At 46.3% G+C, this 25,176-nt stretch overlaps 1 long non-coding RNA gene across 3 annotated transcripts; it reads left to right on the top strand.

Annotated features, from left to right (window-relative positions):
• The first annotated feature begins 667 nt into the window (after positions 1-667).
• Positions 668-6,333, top strand: LOC105662539 (uncharacterized). Of its 3 annotated transcripts, none has more exons than XR_001096051.2 (7): positions 668-1,039; positions 1,118-1,198; positions 1,371-1,781; positions 1,951-2,616; positions 2,709-3,783; positions 3,855-5,682; positions 5,973-6,333. It is a non-coding gene; the product is annotated as an uncharacterized LOC105662539 (long non-coding RNA). The 3 variants fall into 3 exon arrangements; XR_001096047.2 differs by having other exon boundaries at positions 1,902-2,616; XR_013040560.1 differs by lacking the exons at positions 668-1,039; positions 1,118-1,198; positions 1,371-1,781; positions 1,951-2,616; positions 2,709-3,783 and having other exon boundaries at positions 4,255-5,348; positions 5,488-5,682.
• Positions 6,334-25,176: the final 18,843 nt, after the last annotated feature.

Here is a 25,176-nt window from a genome sequence, read left to right as displayed (position 1 = left end):
AAAAATGGTACATAGTAAAAACGGTATTTGAATTCCTTTGATTTTGAAACAATTATCATCTGTCGGTAATAAAAGATCAACGAAAGGTACCGCGACAGAATCAAAGATGGCAGCACCGGCTGCCTTTAATTTTATTTAAAATAAGACTTAGCAATTCGAGTCTTCTACCAATTTTTATCGAATGCAGAAGTTCTTTAGAGTGAAACTTGGGCTAAGTGTTCTAACAGTATACTAAGGACAGCTCGTAAAAGTTGTAGCAAAAGAATAGAAGCATTGGTCTAACTGGGATTGTTTGAACGAACAGTGTTAACCGTTCACAGCGGGCATGAATAAGTGTTGTTGAAAAATGTGAGAATTTGTAACTTTGAAACATTGAGAACAATGTTTGCTCTATGGGTGACCATTTTAGTTTGCATCTATACATAGTTAAGTCGATGTATACAGAATACGTAACCTAACGAAATTAATAATGTTGCAAGATTAAGAGTATCGTCAAATTTTCAGGAGATTTTTCACGGGGATAACAGAAATTTGTCAAGCGTGACCGAAGGAAAGAGCGGTGGTTTCCAGCAAGGAAATTTATGGGTCGCAACGTGTCGACGGAAACCTTAAATTTTAACGTCCCTGTCGCGCACTCGGTTGGGCCCTACCCTGCCTGTTAAGGACCTGGCAAAGGGGGATTATGACTTGACTGGTACGAGCGAGCGTAGAACGGCGAGGAGTGGTTTCTCCTCTCACGGTGGGGGAGAGCTAGAAGTATGGTAGCGACATAGAGAGGAGGAGACGCAGGGAGGTTATGTAGACGGTGCTACAGGAAAAGGTGTAGGGAAGAGGGTGGGTTATGGGGTATAACACGACGAAGAACATCCGAATAAAATAATAATAAACCGCGGATACGTTTCAGCGCGCATCGTTCTTTCTTCCTTCCTGATATTTCGCCTCTTTTTCTCTCTCCGCTTTAACCTTTCCTGTTTCTGCGTTCTCCGAAATGAATGAGTCGAGTCTAACCGTTTGAATGAAACAAATATGATGACTATAGGTTTGTATTTTTTTTTTCATTCGTAACTTGAGGCATTTGTCCTGTCGTTATTCGCGCGTTTCTTATTTCTGTCGATAGATGGTGCGACGTAACTGTGAAGTCGGTGAATACGAAAGGTACTCGATTGGATACTTATAGTAGGCAAGTGAATTTAAGCGAGTAAGTATGGTGTGAACATAAATATGTCCAAAAAATTAGGATGTCAATTTTAAAGTATTATAAAGAATGATAAAAATTTTTTTAACGTCAATGTGCAAAGGAGTATTTGGTTATTAAGACAAGAGTTAAAATGAATGGAATGTTATTAGCGTTAAATGATATTTGCTTGCAGTTATAGTTAGACCACCAAAGGCCTGCCGACTGCAACGGAACGCGATATTTTGAGTCTCGCGTGTCACGCAAGGATCGACGCAATCTTGTCTGGCTTATAACGTTATAACGAAAGATGATTATAGGTATTTTGAGGGAGAACGTTCAACGCGAAGCAACTGGTGTATTAAGAATAATGAAAATGCAACGACTGCTATTAAACTGAGATTAAGCCCACCTCACCGAGATCCGCCTCAAACTTAATCAGAGCTTAACCAGTGATCTAACTCAAGTTTAATCTTCAAGTGCCGTTGTCAAGGCTTTGAATATATTTATCGATACTACTTTACAATTCCATGATATTTTACTGAAAGGTTAACAAAATGCCTGAGAGATTGACATTGACTTAATTAGGATTCTGCTTGGGATGGATGTAAATACATAAGTGTCTTTGAGTTTAATAATAGGTGCACTGTCAAAGTCGAGTTACCTTTGCGAATGTACTATTTTGCAAATAGTAGCGTGTCATAACGATTTCCCGATCAATTTACAGGCCATACATTTATCGCGGCTACGAAAAGCGACTGGATGTATCTTTTCAGGGACAAATCAATGGAGTTAGCGAGCGGCGGTGGCCGTTTGATGTCGAGAAACAGCTCGACCCGTTGGATTCAGCTATCTGAACGTCGTCGCCGACGGCGGTGGCATCCTACCGCGATAACGCCATTATGCGAATTCGCGATTTGCATATTTCAGAAAGCGTTGCACAGGAAAGCATAAACAACTCCGTTCTCTCGCAACGAGAGCGCCGTGGCTTCCTCGTCAGAAGAGTTACACGCATGAAAGATTTACGGAGAGTGTACGTTTCCCTTTTCTTTCTCCTTTTTCCACTCTTTTTCCCTGTCTTCTTTTCTTTTTTTTTAGGGAACACTCGCACTTTGTATTCAGGCATAAATGCATGGCGACTCGAAATATGGGAATTGGTTGAATTCATGAAAAGGATCTTCGCGAAGGAACAAGTGGAAAAAACCGGTTTGTCGTTTTGCTAGATAGCAGTTTACAATTTTGAACAAATATTGTGACGAAGAGAACGTTGTCTTGAATGGCAAGGAGAATTTATGTTCCGTGCTTCGTTCGGTGTTCAAGACGATTTAACAATACGGTAACTCGCTGTTCAGTTTGATCTTACCACTTGGAAATTGTCTTCTAGCTAGTCTTCTATTAATAGCGGGGTAACAATGTAACGCAATACAATAATTTAGCGAAAAGTAATTATCTCAAATTTCGCGCTTATGAAAAACGGCGTGTGATAAGTTGAATATCTATACTATGTATTATATGTTTTTTTATTATTTTTCAGATCGCTTAACATTATCTTAACATTATGTATATCCCGCTATACAACGTTTTCCGTATCGAATTCAGCAACGGTAAGAACGAGAAATACACGGGGATCATCGCGTCGCTGTTTTCCCCTGTATTTTAATGCGAGCAACCTCTTATCGAGACAACATGAAACGTTTCAGCGCTAGTTTTACCACGACAAGTGGCGGAACGCGCGAAACGCTTATATAAGTAATATAATTGATTCGTTACAAGCGCTTCTACACGACAGATAAGTTTATCTGCAACGCGCATCGACGAAACCGGTTAGATAACGAGCGGCGCTACATCATATAGTAAGCTTTAATTATTCGGATAATGAGACTCGCCGCGTCCCTCCACTGTCTAATGACAAATAGCGTCGACCCGACTTCTCGACCATAAGCCACCGTGGTAACATGTCGGAACTTCCGGAGGACGAATGACACCGATTTCCGGTGTCTCTTTATATCGCTGCCTCAGTTCTTTATTTTCGCGCTGTCTGTTTCAGCTGCGATTCTAATTTGTTCTTATTCAGATTCCAAAGAGCGAGTCGAGAAACAAGAAACCGTGTTTTATAGCTAGCTTATTTTATATGTTTAGAAACTCCGGTATAATATGTTTTGAAAAATTAGAACAGTCATATTATACGGGTGTAATTGGGGTAGAGGTTGGGGTGGTATTCTGGATCTAACGTACAGCGATCCCCTTGGACAAATGTCTTAGTTATGCCAATACCTCACTTGTTAAAAGAGAAAACGATAAAGATAATCGTGTTATGATGTCACATGTGATGGTAAAAACCTGATACGATAACGAAGAAAAAAATCGTCGAGCAAAAGAACGGAACCCGTTCTCACCTGTTCGTCTTAATGAGCTACCATTATTAATAAACTCGTCACGCCGGCCAGCTGCGCCCGGATGAACCGCCTTTCCAGCACGAATTTCAATTTCCACGCGATACCGTAAAGCATCGAGGTACGAAAACTTCAGTGATTCGAGAAGAAGCGAATCACCGTGGAAGATCTTGAATGACGTACGCGGAGTCTCCGTCGAATTCCATACGAACCACGGTAAGAAAAGACTCGACTACTTACGTACGTTGACGTCGAGAGGAGATTGTTGTTGCATATCCAAGTTTCAGCGGATATTTACCTGTGTATCCTGATGGCCGAACTGCTGTCGAACATCGGGTTTTACAGCGGCAAGCAGCGCCCTATCGTGGCCATCATCGAGGTCCAGGATCCTGCGACTGGTTACACGCAAGTAGATGGATGAAGGTGGCTGGAACAAGGTGGCGGCTGATGGGTGTAAATTCGAGATACGATCTCCGGTGTCCCTTTCCAACAGGATTTACCGACTGCTGCGTCTTCTGGGCGCAGTTTTACTCGGTTTTTAATTATCCTTAGCTCCTGAGACAAAGGCATCCGCCGCGGCCGTCGCGTCGTCAGCCAGGTAACTGTCGTGCCTCTGCGGTACACCGGAGGATCCAGAAGGCTGCGGGAACCCTTGGAACTGGGACGTGACGTATCGGTCCTTGGAACCGAAGAATCTTGGGAATGAATCGATTAAATATGTAAATAGCTTTTCGAATTGTTCGAGAGGTTGTAGGGGGACGGAGGAACACGGTGATACAGAGATACACGCTGCAGTGTGTATTATTTTTTTTCGCTCGACCGAAGGGTTTAAAGAAACGTAGGAAAACTAGGATCTCGTTGCGAGAGCAGGACATAGAGAACATAGATAGGTGGGAGACCTTTCGGTGACGAGGAGGTGCTGAAAGAAAAATCAAGAAGACGTCAACGGCGAACGAAAGGAGAAGCAGAATGGAGAAAGTTATAGAATGAACAAGCTAGTTTTAGATTAATTTAAGTATCGTGATACATAATAGAGTTGTAAACTGAGCTCATCTCAGGGCTGTGAAGCTGAAATTAACGTTGTTTAGGATTATTTATGGGTGTTTGATGAAAATTGTATTTCCTTTATCATAATTTTTGCCGTTAATTGCATTGGCGATGAGTAGACGCTTGACAATAAGATGTTAATTGTCTTCTGGGCTGGTAGAACAAAAGGCCCTAGTAGAACTGCACTCGCAGAAACGAGAAAATGATTTATTAAGCTGTTTGCCGAAGCTACATCGCGAAGGGACATAAATTCAGACGGTACAAGAGTCAGTCCTGACGAAACTGTTTGCAATTTAGATTCCTCCGTGAAATCTGTGTCGGGTCTTCATACAGTTTCGCTAGGACGCTATAAAAGACGATCCTCCCGGGTCGCATTATCATTTTAATTGCTTCGTTTTGTGTCAAACCCTTTTTGCCAGATCCTTATCTCCGCGCCGGGACAAATTAGCACCCCGACTGTGTTCAGTTAAAACCTGTTCGTTGGAATCTGCAAATTACCTTTTCTGCCGCCTCGACGCAAAGGACACCGGACACATTCGAGTGCGCCTTTTACGCGAACATCTTGCGACAAGTGTTGCAAGTGCAAATTAGCAAATTTACCATTGAACGATCATGGAATCTTGCTCTGAATGCAAACCGTACAAGAACAACCGTACTATTTGCGGCTAGAAGCGCCCGTATTCTACGAAGAGTGACCTTAGCTCCTTGATTTCTGAATTACAGGATTGATTCTGGTATTGAAAAATGGACATTCATCTCGTTATCTTACGTTGGAAATATTTTTACTATTCAATTTCCACTCTTTATTCTTTCTGTTTTTTATTTAAAAACCATATTTTTGTTCTTTCTTAATCGAAGTACATTCACGCACAGGATCTGCGAATTGACTTTTTCGCTGCTCTCCAAAAGAGGGGTCCAAAAGAGAGCGGAAGTGATGAATGGCGAAGGCAGGTCTTTTGAGAGCCGGTGATCTTTTCGAGCGAGAGGGGTACACGAAAGACACAAAGCGCCGCTATCCGCACCATCAGTGTCCGATACCAGGCTCAGGTGACACGCTTTCCAAAAGAGGTACCTATGCTGCCAGTACCTTTATTAAAGCGAAGACAAGACGGCCTCTGACACAGAGCCGCCAATGACAGAAAATATTTACAACGTCATCCTAGCTAGACTGGGCGTTTTCCTGACGGCGCCAGACTATCTTCTCCGAAGCTATTACGGTCGTTTCCCTTCCCTTACCTCGATTATAATACTTCACGTTATTTCTTTCTGTTTCCATTAATCTATAACTAATAATTAATTAATTAACTGAGCGAAATTCATGTCAGCATAATAATGCTATTTTTATGTACATTCCGTAGGAAACAATTGGAATATAGAAGACACAACAAAATAGAACAGAAGCGTTGTCACAACTGTACGCGATTAACCAAATCCCGGGAGACTTAGGATCGTTCACTGCGGGAGCAGTTTATCAGGATTACGTCGAAAAATGATCCTATGCAGCGAACAAGAAGATACTATTCATCGGAAAGCCAGGAAATCCTTTGTCACAGATAATGGTACTCGAGCGAGACTAACCTAGGAAAGATTATCCACCAATTACTTGGTCCCTGTAAATCCTGTTTCTCGCGCGGTCAAGTCCGTATGCAATGCATTTCACGACAATTCGCGCGTAACTTGTAGTTAACCATTAGTAAATGGCTTCGTTTGGAAGAGGAATCCGATATGTTGAAAAATCTTCAAACTTTTTTCCTTCTCTTAGACGTTCAAGAAACGTACAAGGTTGTTCGAACAGTTGTGAAACTAGTGTCGATACTGTTGGTCGTAGAAGAGCTTCCGGCACAATGGCGGCTTCGATTTCCTGGTTATCGTTAATTACCGTGTTCGCTCGTTAATTCGCCCGTTGGTTCGCGATAGCGGTGAACGGGGGCAAAAGAAAAGTGGGAGACGACAAACAACTCCTACGAGGAATAACTTCTCATTTCCTACTTACTGTCAATTATTTGGTTAGAGAGCCAATTAGCTCGGCTTCTTGCGAGACGCTCGATCAACGAATCGAAGAACGTCTCTCTATTCCGCTTACGACTTAATTAATGCGAGCCTCGTCGTTTCATTGTTCTCGATATTTGCATGGTACCCGACTAGTCGTGAGTTATGCGCTTTATCTGTTCAAACATGGCGACGTATGCACGCAATTTTCCATTGTTCAGACGTACGTGGCATTAGCCGTATTTATCAAACCTTCGGATTTACCTGACTCATTAAATTACAAATATGCCATTCGATCTGTAATGTTCTCTTATTTTATTGCTTGAAAAAATATTTAAAATCTTTTATCGTAATCGAAAATTTATTAATCAGGAACGTTTAAAATTAGGAATTACTTAGGTGCGATAAGAAAGCGTATTTTAATTCGAAAGGTAAATGTATCGTCGAGCGATACGAGCGATGATTCGTTACGTGAACGGGCAAAAGGAATCGTGCTGGTCGAGCGTAGCGAGTAATTCCGGGCCTCTTAAGTCCATCACTTCGCGGGACAGGGCTCCTGTTGGGTCTGGGGGGCCGGCTTTCGAGGGCCCTAAACGCGGTTTAAGCGTAACCGATACCCCAGCGGGATACCGGCACCGGTTCGCTTTGTCTCCACCGTCGAAACGAAATTTCAACGATTGATAACGGAACCGTGCGATGAAGGACCGCAACCCGATTCCAACACGGGGCCCCGATTCCTTTTCCTGGGGCCCGCGCGTTCGTTATCGAGCGCGCGTGTCGTCTCGTGTACCTGGATGATCCTCCATATCGACGGTTCGATCAAAGCCAGCATGTCCGCTCGAATTCACTCGTGGGACACGGCTCCAATCGTGTTCTGGTGACATTAATCTGGTCAGATCGTGAGTTACCGTGCTCGAGCGAAGGAAACGCGATTAATTTGGCGCTGAGAAATCGTATCGCTCTCCATGCTGTGAGAACGCGAGGAAGCTTGATCGAGAGGAACTAGAAAATAAAGACATACGGAATAGAAGAGCGGTGTTGAATTGCTAGTATACTGTTCATTTAGGTTTGTTATTATAGACGGACAAATCAGGCCACCGACGAGTAGAAACATTCGAGAAGAGACACGATTTGGATTTGTACAATGTCTAGAGTATAACATTGAATAACCATTTGATCGAATGGACAATTGTAGCAATACTTTAGAATATAAAGTATCGAAAGCGCAATTAAATCGGGCGAAAGCTCGCGAGGGAGGCAAAATAGAGGAATCGAGTGACCATCGCTACTTGCGTGGCCCAGTGGAAGAGCCTGGGAGAGACGGTGGCGCCAAGGAGATCCGTATCTTGGCGCGGGGCACCGAGAAAGGGCCCCAAGCTTCCCCACCAGCGGCAGCCCTTGTCAAAGATAACATCTGATTCCGAATCGTCCGTTCGCTCGTGTAGGCTTCCATGTAGCCCGACTCGTTTTCTCGAGCCCGTACGAATGTCATCGTGTTCGCTTCTTACAAGCGGAACGGGCGGCGGAGGGGCCCTCTTTCAGGCCCTCCCTCGGTATATCCCCATCCTCTTCGTCAGCGCCGAATTAACGACCGTGCCGGCAGCATGCTACGGCTACGAGATCGAGATTAATTGCGAGCCATGAATCGAAAGAAAAGCTCGATCGACTGGTCTGTATTCCGATCGACTGTCTCCAGGAGCTTCCTTTAATTTATTAGTTAATTTGGAAATGCTCGATATACCGGGCCCCGAGATACGAGCGGACATCTGAGAGCTTGTTGTTCTTTTGCATTCGAATCGAACGAAAGTAATGGAAAGGGTTTATTTAAAAAGATTCGATAACGCGCGTAGCGCACAGGTGTTCCAAAATGCCATCGACATGTAATCGGTTTCAGATTTTGAAGAATCGATTCGCTCGTTGGATCGCGATTTTACGCTCCTCGACGCGTGCTACACTATCAAAAGCTTTCACGAATCACTGGCTAAAGATTCGAAGGTTATACGACACTTGAACGATTATTATTGTCGTTCTGGCGTATCATTTGTCGAAGCAACGTTTCCACGAAGTACGAGAGATCTTCGTAGGCGCGGTCGACAAAAAGCGAGCGCCGCTCGAAAAAATCAAGCATTTGTATTCCGCGGAGATTTTTCAACGGCGACCGGACAGTTTTCTCATTTCGTTTATGGCTGGCCGTAACATAACTCCGGGACCCACTACCGTTGTCCGGCCAGCACCACCAATACCACCACCAGCGCCACTGTAAAAATTTTGACCGGACGAACTACGAGATCGGACAACTTTGCGTGGGTGAAATGGAGCAGCATCCAGGGAACACTTCGCTCGGGAAGATTTGATACGGTTGTTCGTTACATTCGAGATATCCGTATTAAAGAAGATACGAGTCCCAATGGATATAAACGCTAGCGTCTTTCGCGGATTCATCGGAACCCCATCATTTTTGATGTCGGACATATTTTTCAGCGTTGGTGCAAAACTATTCATCGACGTAGGAGCATTTCGTTTTCGAAAACAAAACGGCCAGTCTCGAGCCGAGTGGCTCGCTACAGAGACAGGTTCACGCTAAATGGCGGTCAGACGAGGCATGTCACGCGCCACGGGGTTCCTGGTCAAAGGCGCCGGCGATCCTGCTAACCCCTTCCATTTCGACCGTCCCTGTTACCCCTTTTCCTTCGCCAGGCATTCATTTTCGGAGCCTCGGTATGCGGCTACGATATTCTAATGGCGTCAGCGGTTGCGTTACGCGGTTGCTCGTCTCGAAATGGTGAGATAACTCGATATTTATCAGCCAATCGTGTTGCCACCCAATCCCTTTTTACCGTCTGTTGCTGGATGTTCACGTGCAAAAAGAAAATGATCGTTATACGTTCCCGAGGAAATCCGGGAGGTTGATACCACGATGGGATAATTGGAACGTGACAGCCATTGAATGGATATTTTGAGAATAGACATCAGTTTGGTGAAAGAGCGGAAAAAGCAGGTGAATCGTACATGGATTCGAGACGAGCTCGATAAATTTATCGAGTTTTCTCGCGAGAAAAGGAACGAACGATCCTAATAAGACCTCTTACCGTAGAATAAAATTCAGAAGTCACCGTAATTACAAACTCGCGATGTAATGGAAATAAATATAAGCATCGTAGCAGAGGCAAAAAATGCTTGGCCACAAATTCAGCATCGGTTTGGTGGTTTATCGAGGCAATTTACAAATTGGCTTCCGTTCCAAGCAGTCAGGATGTTTCTTAGACGGTCAGAAATGATTGGACCTCGCTGGACGAGGCATCGTTTATTCGAGCTTGCTTCTGCGAAGGGCTTCTATTAGTATTTTTACCCTCTCCTCGCCATCTTCGTTCGTATTGGATAGCATATGGTTAGCTGAAATCTCTTGAAAGCCCATTAACATAATCTCGATCTGCACCTGCTTCAGGAAAAATACGAAAAGAACGATAGAGCACGTTCTTGATCTAACAATTTCTTTCTATTAGGCTGTTGCATATCGAATAGTGAATTTTCAAACGCAGAATCTTTATCGCGATTCGACGAGATAAAAATAGTAGCAGCAACTTGACGGACATTATGAGCCCACTTCACCCCCCAAGAAGGTCACCGTGAAAACAGAGCACGTTCAGAACATTATAACCGCAACCGACAACCTTGTTTAACGATGTCCACATCCAGACCGTTTAACCATCGAATCCCTTTTTTCAAGGGTAAGCCGATTTTATCTGAAATCGATGCTTTCGTCGCGCGAGCGCGTTCGTGCTTCTTTCACAGGGTCGCTCGCGTCCACCCCCTGATCCCGTCGCTTTTTCTCGTGGGGCCGACATAAATATGGGAAGATTAATACGCGGCCCACAAATCCCAAACAGGCCGTAGTTTATTGTCTGATACATCTGCGGGCCACCGCGGGATCCGCGTAATAAAACCACCACGATCGTCCACGGTATCTCGTCTTGGAACCGGATCGAATGTGTGACAGACTGCCGACAATATTGCGCATTCCTGGCCGTCTATGAATTCGCCTAGGAGCTTTGCTCACCCCTCTTCCTCCCCTTCTATGCTGGTTTACCGTGCTCCCGTCTATTTGTCAGAGAAACGTCCGTCAGGGGTGATTCTTCGATCTTGCGCCGCTTATCGGCACCATGACGAATCTTTGCTCGGATTTTATCGAATTTCGCTTCGTGCGGCTTCTTTTCGTCACGCGTTAGCTTATATTGCTTGTATCTGGAGCAGCCAATTAATTTTCACATCCGTAAGGGAGAAATTGCCCGTTCGAACGGGCGTTCGTTGAAAGTGGATTTTTGATCGTTGCGCAAGGGTTATAAATCGTAAGTTCGTGATTCTTTCGTTTTTAGTACAATAACAACAACGCGCATAACAATTCCGCGTATACGTCCATAGGCAGGGTGTAACCTGATGCAACAGTCTCGTCTTCTAGTCGGTGCAACCCGCTCGCAGATGCTTGCCTCTTTCCCGAGGCTGTCTCGGCGTTGGTACAGATTGATTTACCGTCTAGCTTTACTCACCCACGGTACGTCTGTTCTAATTGCAGACCGTTTCCTGGTACACACCCCCTGATCTTCCCACCTGCAATCGGCCTACGCGATGCTTCCGCAAGATAACGTGCATAACAAGATATTAAAACATCATGTTGTTAACGAGTAAAAAATTCGCTGCGACTGAGTAGATGTGACTTTTTGATAGCTGTGCATTGAACGTCACGACAAAAGAGCGCTCTCTTTAACGCTGTCGCTTCATTACTGGCCATAATTAGCGAATACCATTGGGTGGTTGTGGTTCTTTTCCAGTTGCCCAAACTCTGTAACATGAATCTGAAATGGAGAGAAACTTCGTTACCATTTAGAAACGGATCCTACGTTAAGAACACGAAGTTTGGCTGTCGTTTAAAGGCCAAGTATGAGTTGCGAATATTCAGAACAAATATCAAGTTTGGAGTCGATTCGGTTTCGTATGAGCGCAGAATGGTATTATATCATAAGATTGACAAGACGGTCGCATAACAGTTAAATGAATTCGAGTAAAATCATGAAAGATGAACTACGTTTGACACCTCGAAACGAATCCTCCTAATCGAGAAATGCAGTAGCCCCGAGGGGTTGTCGGAGCTCTCCTCGGTTCGCTCGAACTCTCCCTTGTTCGTGTCTGTTTGTACGGGACAAATCCGTCGCTGACCCGACGATTATTCCGTCGACACCGCTTCTTCATCCCTTGACACGCCTCTTCGTCCTGAACGAGGCACAGGAAGCCCCGACGAGTCACCGTACGATCCGCCATTGCGGCTCTCCTCTCTCTCTCTCGACGTGCACCCCTTTCGTTTCTCTCTGCCCCTATCCTTTTGATCCCCCTTTTTTTGTTCTCCTTCTCCCACCTAACCCTCAGGCACTGGTTTGTGCGATTCCGCGCGTTAGTGAACCCGCCAGGGCCACCACCTTTTCCTCTCTCCGCGTTGAAGTCATTCGCGCGCACGACCTCAAGGTGTACCGCCAGCAGCAGAAGCGTACACGCGAGCGGAATCGTGTGGGTTAGGTGGCCTGTCGGGGGCGTGGCGGCTTCCTGGTGGTCCGTCACTGGCGTGGGTCTCGATTTCTGCGTGGGCTACACTAGGAAACCCTCGAGGAACGCGGTTCCTTGGCTTTCGTTCATGTTTTAGATCGTTCCGAACAAGTTTTTGGAAAAATCTTACCTCTTTATCGAATTCTTTTCAGAAGATTTCTCGCGATTCGACGACCGAAACGATTACTGGTTGATTCGCACGAAACGAGGTACTTACGATACAGCGAACACAAATAAAAAATAGGAATATCGGTGAAGTAGGTAATATTTCAGACGCGAGAAAATAGACCAGGTAAAGTAGAAAGAAGAAGGTCGCGTTAGAAGTGCAAATGATCAATGAATATCGGTTGGGAGGAAGAGGATCTCGAAAAATGCAGACTACAGTTGAAAATTTCCTGTAGAAGATGAACGGAGGTGCATGGTACGTTCGCGGATACGTCGGAGGTAGGAATTCCTGGAATTTCCAGCAATTTTAACGGCGCAGGCGCCAGCACTCCTACGAGAAGGGGTGCTGAATGAGCGGCTGAATATGGTCAGTGCGGCCCAGCGGGCTAACAAGGTGGGCCCGCCTCACGTAATGACGGGTTTCGCGCGGGCCTCTGCACTTATTGCCTTTTATTTATTTGGAATCTTCCGCCACACAAACAGACGGACAGACAGACAACGGAGCATCGTACCGTGGGGGTCTGTATCCGGCCCTCAGAGGCCACCGCGAGCGCGTTGGGTGCACCTTCTCTCGCGATTCGTTACCTTCATTTGCCTGGCTGACCGATTCGCGATCTTGGTCAGTTGATTCGTGTATCGGCCGATAACGAATACCGATCGCGTTTCGTTCGTAATGTTTACAGCACGAGACTAGATATCGAAGACGATATCTGTAACAAGTCCTTCTAAAATTTCGATAAAGTTCGGGCAAAATTAGGGTTCCGAAGGAGACGCACTCCTCGTACCGTTATTATCATCTTGTCGATAATCCCCAGAAAGTTGTACCTATGTCTTCACCACCTACGGCGACCACCTAAAAAGCCAGGGATCTCGTGGCAAGCGATCGTTGGTCACAAGCAGCGTCATCATCGTCGTCGTTATCATCCTCGTAATCGTCATGGGTGCCTGGTGACCGGCGTCATCCTGCTAATGGCAGAGCCTCGAACATCTCACCGTTTAACGACTCGCTGGATCAGCAGGTCGTGTGTTTTCTTAACGACACCATGGGCTCGAGGAATCGCGGCAACATATAATCAACACATTTTTATGTCCCGCAGCCAAACTCCTCTACTGAATGGCGAAGCGCACGCTCCTCATCCTCCTTGGTTGCTGGATCCAAGCTTCTCTCGTTTCTCTTTCTCCTCTTCCTCCTTGTTTTTTCTTCGTTTTGTTCTCGCTCGAAGGAGGAGCACCGGGGACGAGGAGAAGACCATGAAAATTACTCGACCACCTTGGGCGCCGTCGCGCGCGCGGAACAGAGCTGCCTTCTCTCGCAATTTGCCAATCGAACCGGGTCCTGGCGATCGTTCATTTGCATTTTACGATTTTTCGAAGTGAAATTAACGCGGCGCCTTCCGTTACTCCTACCTTTAGCTTCGGTCTTTCTTCTTCGATGTCTGCCGGACTCTTTGGCCCACCGACCCACAAAATTCTCCGCAAAATTCGTCATCCACGGGAATTAATTGCCCAAACGCGGATTCGCAAATCCGCTCGTAAACATTGGATCGGGACCATTAAGAAATTTTTAGCCATTCCATCGACTTCTCTGCAGTGGGTGTAGGTAATATTAATTCGAATAAATGAAATTTATGTATACATATATTTTTTATATATGTATAAACGCGTTCTAGCTACAACTATTTTCTCTACTCTTTCTCTAATTTTATTCTCATTTTGAATTTCATAGGTTTTCGAACGTCTTAATGACGAAAGAACGGCGACAAAGACGATCTTCCGGGTGGGTGAGAAGTAGCAACGAGGCACAGGAAGGTGCGAACAGGACGGAATCGGATGACGATAATCCTAGTGTTCGAGACGACAGCCACGATGGGCGGCTGATAAGGCGACAGAAAATGATCGGCAATCAAGCCACCACGAGCGACGAACGAATTTTGTGGCCCACGGCCGAGACCTGTAACCGGCAATTCGACGCGATTTTTATGCGGCTCCCTTCGAGCAACCAGGCCCACCTCCTCGTTTCCTAAGGTAGCATTTCTTCGGTCATTCCATGAAAACGAGATAATCGTACTGTTGCCACGAACCGAACACGCTCACCGATCCTCGTAAAATCTTCGTCGATCTTTGTTCGAGGAATAACCATCGAACGAGACCCGACTGCTTCTTCCTCCGGTAAATTCACGACGTTTATTGTTCTTTCTTCCGGCTTTTAACTTCGAAGAAATTTACGCAATACATCCTCTGCTATATCGCGACCTCCTTTTTAAGTCGAATGTCCTTTTGCTCTCGTCAATGGAAATCGCTCGTAACGATATTTTCGAGAATCGGCAGGTGTTACGCGTCATTTGCACGAGCAAATTCCTTCCGTTACTTTGCCATCTTTCGCGAAGAGAACCGTTTGGCAGAGTAGCTAGCAGGAAACGTCGAGAACAAGCAAACGGAACCATCACGAAATATCAATCTTTTCGAGTGAGTTGTCTGGCGAGAGGGAAGATCTGATAACCGATCTGCTCGCTGATCGTGTCTGGCAGCGACGCGATCTCAAAGGATCCGGGACGATGATGTACGCGCGAAGGGCCGATGCAACGCGACGCTCGACGTCGCTCCTCGAATAGACGCTCCTCGGTCATCTCTATTTCTGTCGGCGCTGTTCGGCCCGTTGCATCACGCACAGGACGCGCGTACATACATGACCGCGTATCGGCAGATGCAAATAACGAGGACGACGATTAGCGTCCGGCGACCCGTCGACCCCATGGCCGGTGGTCCAATTTGCGGCTGCTTTGTCCAATTACCAGCCATTAGCCATTACCAATGCTGGTGCAAGACTCCTACGCCGCTTCTAGCTTCCTCTCCGTGGATAGGAATTCTCTCTCTTCGTCCGAAGATCCTCTTCTATCGACTTGTGCAATGAGTTTGTTCGGACCGTTTGATATTGGAATACCGAAAGATATTACGTTCGTTCCTTCTTACACCCTAACTGACTATCCGACAACAAACACCAACCAAGTCGATCTTTTACGAGATGCCTCATACCGTTTTTACAACATTATTTTTAGAAGACGATAGTAGCAACGGTGCTACTCGGTTTTCTTGGAACAATTCGGAGCCCAATATAATGTCATTAGATTAAAATGTCTCGTAGTGTGCTGTTTAAACTATGAATGAAGTTCTTGTCGCAATAATACCCGAACGGGCGCATGTATCTCGTCCCGTAAGTTGGAGAAGCGGTAGCCTGCCAGCTATCGTCGATTTGTCGCGGCCATTCTTACGGCCGCTTTCGAATAAGCGGAACGGTGGGGGAGAACGCGAGTTGGCACGGTGGCCTGGGGCCGATTTGCATGTAGAAGCACGGCTCGATCGCCGTAAATTGGATAAACCGGATAATCGGCCCGGATACGTGTTTTGGCTCGCGTTTGTGGCCGCGTTCTAACGGCGGACGTCGAATAGAAACCGTTCTTTGGGGTGAAAATTGTAGCCAATGCGATACACGGTATTCCCGCTACACCGAAATAACGAATACGTTTCTCTACACGTAAGTTGACGTTGTTTTCGAGTCGAGAATTTTATGAGAAATTTTTAGTTCGTGCGATCTATTAAGTTTATAGAATAGCGAATATACGATCAAGATATCCGCGTAAATGCATCCAATCGTTCGATTCCAATTCCAATCGATCGCGAGGCAATTACACTGTCAGAATTGACGCGTCATTTATTAATTACTATCGGCAATCTCGATACATCGCGCTGTTATCTAAGATCGTTAATCGAATCCTAATGATTATTAGGGTAGATCATGAATCTCTATAACGAACCACCAACGTCGTTCGCGAATCCCGTCATTCTCATGTTCCTATTAAAAAATAATTGTTGGGTTAAAAACGAAGCGGAAAGTAATAGGACAGTTAAAGTTTGCCACTGATCCTCGATCTGGACACGCGACTCGTTCTTCTCGAATCCTCTTCGGCTACCGGTTTACCCGACGAGATGTTGCGTCGAGATCATCGCTAGGGCTCTAATTACGGTAATGAGGTAGCCTAGAATCACCCGAGTTCTCTCGGTAGCGAGAGGTTTAAAGTCACAGTGCAATCATATGTTCAAGATTTCGTTCGGTCACGAAACTTTTACGAACCAGTATTAAAAACGAAACAATACTTTTTATTTCCAAACTTAAATTTCACCACTTTTACACTTTGCACCGTTATATTTAGGCGCTAGTTACGCTCAACGTTGTCCGAGGTATTCGAATTACGCGTGTAACGGGAAATACAGTGAACGCTGTAGATAGGTTTCTCGAAGATCGGAGGAATGTCTGTATCGGCACCGGTATCGGTGCAAACAGAGACGACGAGAATGAAAAAATACATTTAATTGTACGAATCGTAGTTGAACAGGACGCGATGAAAACAGTAGCCATCGCTAACTGTGCAGTCGTGTCGGTTCGGCTTGGCCTAGCACTTTGAAGCTCTCCTCGGTAGCCGCCCTCGATCTGATAAGATTAACCGTCACCAGTTCTCCTCTGTCTCTCCCTGGGAAACGTTTCATCCTGGTGCATCGAGTCCATCGAGGTACGAGCGCGTCACGACGCTGCTTCTTTGCGTCGTTGTCGACGCCGTCGTCGCGATCGCTTCGAAAGATACGATGATCTATGTCGCGCGGCTTGTCCGATGCTTTTGCCAACGATGCAACAGCGTCGCAGAGGCCTCTTATCATTTGCGGCAAGAATTTCTTCGATGCTTCGACGAAAATAATTATAGAATCTCACCTTGTTAATTCGTTGGAATTAATCATTGATCCTGTGGTTAGATCTAGGATAATTCTGGACACTTACATGATATCTCATTGCGCGTAGCCTTCGTCGCTGATTATTCCTAATTCGACAGACATTACTTGACTGAAATACAACGTGAAAAAGGCGTTGAAAGAACGTTTTTCGTTCGGTTCGTTTCGACGACGCAGAGAAGGTGTCGTCAGGGATACGAGCCATTCGCCTGGGGATCGATGGCAGAATAGATTAGTGGTGGTTGTGTAACCGGTCGAGGTCTCGCGATGTAACCGGTCGAGAGAGGTATTAGGTCAAGTAAGTAATCTCTTAGCGGTCACGGCAGCAGGACCCTTGCCTGCATCACGGCCGTATATCCTTGATTGGTTTCTGTCCCTTCGGATCCTCCCTCGTCCTTCGAGGCTTCGTTCAACGGCCCATTTTCGATATTAACGCTAATCGCAGCCGTAGCTCGTTGCACGGATCGGTTTTCTCGGTCGCCGGCAGCTTTTGTGCGCGAATCGGAAAGTTACTTGGACAGTTCGATTTCCGCGTCGCGTCAAGGGAGTTCGTGTTCTGGGGTACAACGTCGACAGTTGACAATGGCCCTGAACATTATTGGATGCGAGAGCTTGCGGGGATATGCTTTAGAACTTTCTTCGATTCGATACCGCGCGTGTTCTCGCTTTTTAAGAGAACACCAACAGATTACGGTAATCTACTTTTTCACGCTTTAATCGTGACTCGTGACTTTGATTGTTAGCTCGAGATCGAACGCGCAACGTACGTTAAATCTCCGAAAGCGTTCGTGGCAGGATCAGCTTTCCTCGAGAGTCGATGAGCCTCGAAATACGTCGGTCATCGTGTTTGTCCAAGGGAAGCCAACCGACGGGCATAATGCAATCGGTCCCATGCCCATCACGAATCAGCTTGCCGCAGTCGGACGATGCGACGTGCGTAGGAGCGACGTGATCCTTTTGATCCTGCGCCGGCGGCTACGTGCGTTCACGGACCACTATTAAACGCGCTCGTTTTCGGGTTTACACGGCGAAATTCGGTGAAAGGTCGCCGCGGAGCATCGTTAGGGGAATACCAGACACGGGACAGAGGGACCCAAGAGTAAGTCTCGATCGTCGAAGCAGGACCAGGTGACGAGAACCAGCTCGATGCTGGATGTCGCGCGATCGTGACTGTCATTTCAACACGGACGAACACGATGACGAAACTGACACGATTGTGCTACGTTCCTTCTTCTACCTTCCACTCTAATGCGATCTTTCGCGTCGATACCGATCGTCGACGATCCCGGCACGCCGCTTGAATACTTTACGTCCAGGATTTTCTTCGAACGGTTCTATCGCCACGCGCTGGATTTTCGCGCCTTCTCGCGATATATCGCCGTCGATTGCACCGTCCCATTAAAAAAAATACCATTTGTGTATTTTCAGTTCGAAGAATTTTGCGCTCCTTCGACATAGCTCGCGGCGATACAGTCGCCGATCTTATAAATTGGAGTTAATCCATAGTATGTCGTGTCAGAGTTGCCATTTCTCTTCCGACTTTACATTTTCTGATCGTTACAGCTTCTAGATAGGCTCCAAACACCTCGATAATTGAAGAAACTTCTCCTAGTTGAATTCGGAAATTTTAATTAAACGCACGAATAGTACGGTACAGTATAGTAATCGAGCGACGAAAGGACAGAGTATACCGATAAGCACAAGGTGGAACGGGTCGGGTCTGTTCTGCTCTAGTTTCTCACGGGGCGCGCACGTACGTATCACGAAAACGAGGCTGATTTATGGCACGACGGATCAGGAACGAACGAGCGAAGAAAAACCGACGGACAGCATCGGGAATTGCGGGTTTCTTACATCGACGCGGCGTGCACCTGCGAAACGCTGGAATTTTGCACGAAATTGGAAAGCCGATCGAAAAAGTCGATCCCGGGTCCCAGGTACACGCTGCGTGAGAAATTCACCAGGACGGTGAAAGTCTTTGGCCAAATTAAGCGATCATTTTATGCATATTTAACGTGGAATTAGCGTCGGAACGTAAGAAAGGTTACCGAGAGCAGGAAGCGAGCGAGACAAACTGTACCTTCGAATTTTTCTACAGAAATCGACACGACCCGTCTGTGCTTAAATATATTCATGGCAGAGTAATATCGTACGAGAACCAGATTTTTCCAACGTCTTCGTCGCGTAGACGAAGAAGCGAAGGCTAGGACATAGTCCAAGTCGCAAAAAGACGTCCGATGCAAACTCGATTACGGGATGATGGGAAAAGCGAGGAGTCGATCTCGTCGAACTAATTACAACAACCGTACACAGTAATCAACGCACGGGCATCGTGTGTGGTCTCCTGGTCGATAGGATCGCGTCGTTTCACCGAGAACGATATCATAACTATTCATGAAGGATGATCGACGGGGTGGTGGCTCGATCGAAGGGGGTTGCGAAGAAAAGGGCCGGTCGAATGGTCCCATAGAGACGATTTCGCGTTTGTACCGGGACCGCACATCCGGCGGTCGGTCGGCGATTCTTGCGGATCCCGTCAGGACAATGCGGCTCCTTTTACTCATTTTCTTTTTCGTTTTTGCTTTACTCCGAGTTCCCGTCGCTCGTTTCCCTCTTCTCCTCTGTCCTCGCGTCTTTTTCGCGTCCGGGTCGTTGCTGGTCTCTCGCGAAGTCCGAAAGGACGCGAACAACAGGAGCCTCGAGGGACAAACAGAAGTATGATCCAACATGAAAGGATGCCGCCAACCGGCAGGACTTGTCCCCCTCTCCGTGTACTCAAATTTGGATTTATGCAGGACCAGGCCCGCGCTCGTTTGCCACGCATGCAAATCGGCCCAAGCGTGTCATTGCCGGCGATGTCGTCGTTTTTTACTTATTTCTTCTTCTTTTTTCATTAAATCGATCTTCGATTTTGCACCGAGTACGACAATTATACGTCTATCTCGTGAGCGTTAAAATTTCGAGAAACGCATATTCGACTAGCGAAGCGCTGCATTCGATAATAATCCCGTTACCTGAATGCTCGATGATGATTCTTCCGAAACGTCGAAGGTACTTTTATGGAAATACCTCGGTCATTGATCCAAGATGACCGGTACCGTCCAACGAAATCCTAGGATCGTGGATTCTGATCTAGAAATCCTCTTAGCGGTCGTCTCGTCCAACGAATAACTCGGTAACGGAAAGCCCGCAAAATCTAATCTAATCACGAGTCATAGTCACATTCGTTCACGTTTCCCCGGTTGTACATATTTGTTCGAATCAGTGGAATCGCGGGTAGTTTACCAGGATAGTGGCATATTCTTTCGTCTTCGGTCCACGTGATCGTGCTACCGATACCGGTTTTCCCATGGGAACGACGGGATTAGGTGTTTGCCGTGGCCAGGATCGTTGTTGGTAGGTGAACAGAGCACGCGGTCGAGCCAGGATTGGCCGGTTCTACGGTGTAAAATTAGCTTCGTTAGCTGATTGAGTTAGCCAGCTCGCGGTCAGCACTGATTAGAACAAACTGACCGGCCTACGCTGCTTGATTGCGAAACCTGGGACAGAAACGGGCGAAGGATCGTCGATGAAGGGGTTTCGTACGGTGTATGTACGCGGTGAGACGGGTTCGTGACTGGCCGGACAAGACCATGTTCCCGATGTTTGCTCGCTTGTTTGGTCCTTTTATCGCTTCCGCTGAAGCTTCTGCGGATTTAACTCTACCCTCCGCCAGTATTCTATGCATATATGTATGCAAGTATACGTGTATATTTATGTACCTACGATTAAACTCTAGATCTAATTCGGATCTTCTTTATCTACTGCTATTTTATATTGTTTTTGGATCTAACGTTAACTAAGATCGATATTAAATTTAACTTGAAGCTATACTTAATCTGTTCAGGTCGGAAAAGGAACGGAACAAAAATAGAATTCTTAAATTATTAAAATAAGTTCTGTCATTAAATTCAGGTAATTCCTTATTTATTCGAAGATTGAACAAATTTCCATTCGATCCAACCGTACCATTGGTTCTTTCCAGCAGCATACATTTATCTCGATGCATTTGCTATGGCATTCCATGAATGGTACCGAGCTATTCATGCCAGCCAGCTCGCAAAGACCATGGTCAGAAGCGTCTTCGATGGATCGACTTGACTAATTGGCAATACTTGACCACAGAACATGGCTCGTAAACGGGTACGGCTCGATCGGCCACAGGGAATTACGAGAACGCAAAGACGCAACCCCTTAAGAGAGTCCTTCAACGTTTTCAAGATCGATTTTGATAGCGAAATTACCTGATGAATTTATGATCGATGTTCATTGAATATTCGAATACTCGAATACTGTACAGTCGTGCACACGTATTTGAGCAGAATGGCTTTGCGCGAATTTCGCGAGTAAAGAATAGGAAAAAAGCAAATTTCTCGGATTATCTCTGCAACGAAGGAACGAATCAGGATAGAAAGGAGAGTTTTTTAGTCGATTTACAATGTTTATGGATATTGAATGTACTCGAAGCACGATAATTGGTAATGCTTTCCCCCGAGTGACCATAAACGATCGCATTTGCCAGAAAGGTAGCTGGGATTAAGCGTAAAAGACATGACCAGCCCCTCGCCGGAGGAGACCACTTCGAAGGCGAAGATTCATTGCATGTTTCCACGGTCTGATTCGCAGGAGGTCTCGAAAGAAGTATTATGAATCATTGGAAACGGGCAAAAGTAATTCGATGGATTTATAGTCGTTACTTATTTGGAAAATGTGACCAAGAAACACCGACCGTTCAATCAACACGAGAGGGATAATGGCCTAATGATGTCCGATCACCGGTATCCACCGATATCCAAGTCACGGTAAGGGTCACGATTGATCATCGTGACGGTCAACCAGTTAATAATGCTATAATTCATTTTATCTTTTCGCTACGCTAAGTCTGTAACGCTAATACGTTTTAGTCCTTATTTAGTAACGGGAAGAATAACAGTATTAGATGTAAAATGAAAAATTTGCGAGGAAAATGACGAAAAAGGAAAAAGAGAAGAGGCAAAGAAATTTCAGTGACGGATGTCTGCTCGCGGAAAGAAGTTGATCGCCTCCGGGGGGCGGAGAGTCGATAATGAATTCGATGGCAGACCTTTCGAGTTGTCGGCCATGTTTTTTTCATCGTGACTTAGGGGATGCAAGCCTCGTCGAGTGCATCACTCTTTGGCGAACCTCTCAGGACTCGCCTCGTCTCCTAACGAAGGGGGTTGTTCTCCCTCTTTCCTTGCCCCTTTGCTGGCTTCCTCCTGACCCCCGGCCGCCCCTTTTCTCACGGAACCCTCCCTGTCCGGAGTGTAATCCTCCTCTCGCAACCCCTTTTTTTCTTTGTGATTTTGACATGACCAAGCGAAACTCTTACCGCTGATAGTTCTTTTTTATTCTCCTTTAATTAACACGCGATCGGCACCCTTTCATCCAGGGGATGTTTCAGACGGCAAGTAGAGTTAGTTTCTTCTTCCTCCTTTTCCATTTAGTGTACACGGAAAACGAACTTCAAACGCGAATAAGAAAACCTGCTGAAAGGTATCCGAGTTTAGAAAAATATTTTAATCTCGTTCATTTGGAGACATTTTCTTTATGAAATCGTTAGTTTTTTGTAAAATAGAATGCCGTCGAATTCGAATTTGTGTAAAGTAACACGACGAGAACAAAGTCTACGCAAGAATTATAAGATTCTTGCGTTTCGCGCACCTTCTTTACAGACGAGAAAGGACGACGTTCGTACGTGTTTCGCGATACGAGAAGTTTTTGCAGTCGGAGGAAGCCGAGACGTATCCTCCCGTCTATTTGAATTCAGAGCACACCGCGTTGAAATACGCTAGGAAAAAGAAGGATTCCCACACTTTGGAGGCCGACGTGCTCCATTCAGCGGTTTCGCGTGTCCTGAGTCACCGCCGCGCCACGCCGTATCATTTTACGTCTCCACAATTTCATTTCTGCTCGCGAGTGACGCGGAGAATTTCCTACGAATTGGATTCTCGCGGAAGAAATTTTGAATTTGCTTCATTGTCGTTTCCCAGTGGATCAGAATTTTTTCCAAGCGCGTGTCACATTGGAAATAGACGAGTACTCGCTAGGATAGCGTAAAGGCCGAAGGCCGCGGTTTTCGTCAAACGATTTGGCCCCGCGGCACGTATCCAGATACTCATCTTATGGGAACGTTTCGGTCGGATCGCGCCTAGTAAAAGAAGAAAAAAAAAAGAAAAGGCCAGAGCAAGGTGGCTGGCTGGTCGTGAACCAGCCAGCGGTGAAAGAAGGACGACAATCGTGGTATAACGCGAACGATAGAAGGAGAAGAATTAAAAAGAATAAGAAAAATAAGAAGGAGAGGAGGAAGGAGAAAAAGGGAGGCAACAGAGAGGGCGTATTACGAGCGGCACGACCGACGTAATATTCATCCCGGGTCCTGGTCGAGGTCAACGGGGCCATCAGCGGACTGGAGATGAATGAAAACTAGGCCCACGATACACCGCCGCTACGAGCAGGGAATAGTGGCAGAAGCGAAGCTGAATGGGGCCTGATGGCGAAGGGTAATGGGGACCGTGGCTCGTAAACGGCTGCGTAAGCTTCAGGGTAAAGGAGGAGAGAGAACGATGCGGCTAATTCAGCGACAATGAAGGCAGTTGGTCAATGGTAGCGAGTCAAGGGTAGCCGGGCTACCGGAGAACCACGTTGTTGGATCTCGTCCCAAAACTGCCGGAAATAAAACCGTGTTCGAGATTTACAACGGGAGACAAGAAGCTGATTTCTTTCTCGAGTTATCGACCAAAAGACTTTGATCTTCGTACGAGCGTCGATTCTAATTATCGTTTCGTAATTATCGGGTATCGCGCGCTATTCGAAACGCTCGGTTAGCGAAATCGTTCGATACTCGCGAAAGCATTTTCGGAATGCGTTCCGACGAGATATGTAAATGTTCTTCTCCGGTGTTCTCTTCGATTCGGCTGTCCACGCGATTCCCCCGCGAACTTCATGGAACCAAATGCTATTCCATGGATCCGTTGCACACCTGCCGTACGTGATTCGCCTGTCCAACATTCAAATCCTCGGGAAAAAGTAGCCGACTACCAAGAACGGAGCCGATCGAAGGGAAAACGCGGTGTATTAATAGAAAGGTATTAGCATAACGATGACTCTTCTTCTGGAAATTCGAAGTCGACGAATCGGATAATTAGTAACTCGCTCCTCTGATCTAAACGCGGATCGATCCGATCGAACGATCGAGCGCTTTGAAAATCATGCACAGCACCTTCGTCGAAGCAGCAACAGCGAACGAACGGGGCGTAGGGTGGGTAGTTTGGGCAAAAGCAGTAGTTTCGAAGGAAGATGGAAAGGAAGAAGTGGAACGATGTATAAAGGAAGAAAGAAGAAAGAGAAGGAAGAGGCAGAGAGGGCGGGGGACGCGAGTATAAACAAGAGACGGTCCCCGGCCACCCAGCTAGTCGGTTCCTCTCGCCCTTCGCCATTCTTTGGCCCAAAGGTCTGGTCCGTCCTCCTTCTCCTCGTCGCGGGCCCCGTGGTTCCTCTGCTCGATATTCAAACTAATAAATTAGGAGGCCCTCCGGGGCCGGAGCCGCGTATGAATCATCTAAAACAATGGAATGCAGACTAAGATGGCGCCTCCGTCTCCCTGGGTCTCTGGGTTCTATAACCCAGCCGTTCCTCGCTCGTGGATTATACGAAAGCACGGTGCAGACGCTCACTGACAGCCCGACGACAGACAGTCCGTCCGTACTTGGTATCGGGGGGTCCTTTTGTCTCTGCTACGTCAGGGATTCTCATCCTCGCCCCTTGCTCCGACCCCCTGCCGTTCATAAATCATCCGACCGAAGATCTTGGGCCTCGATGCTACTCTTTTCTCGGTTTTCGAAGCCAGTTTTGATGTCCTCTATACTCTTCTCGATCGTCTTGTTGCTCCCTGAAGAATGGTTCTCCAGATTTTAATGATCTTGGCGGGATTCGTTGGCTGGATTCTTGGGTGTTCCTGCAGAATGGAAATTAAGCGGT

This window comes from Megachile rotundata, chromosome 15, assembly GCF_050947335.1.
Source record: "Megachile rotundata isolate GNS110a chromosome 15, iyMegRotu1, whole genome shotgun sequence".
Lineage (NCBI taxonomy): Eukaryota > Metazoa > Arthropoda > Insecta > Hymenoptera > Megachilidae > Megachile > Megachile rotundata.
This window is presented reverse-complemented; position numbering and strand designations above follow the sequence as displayed.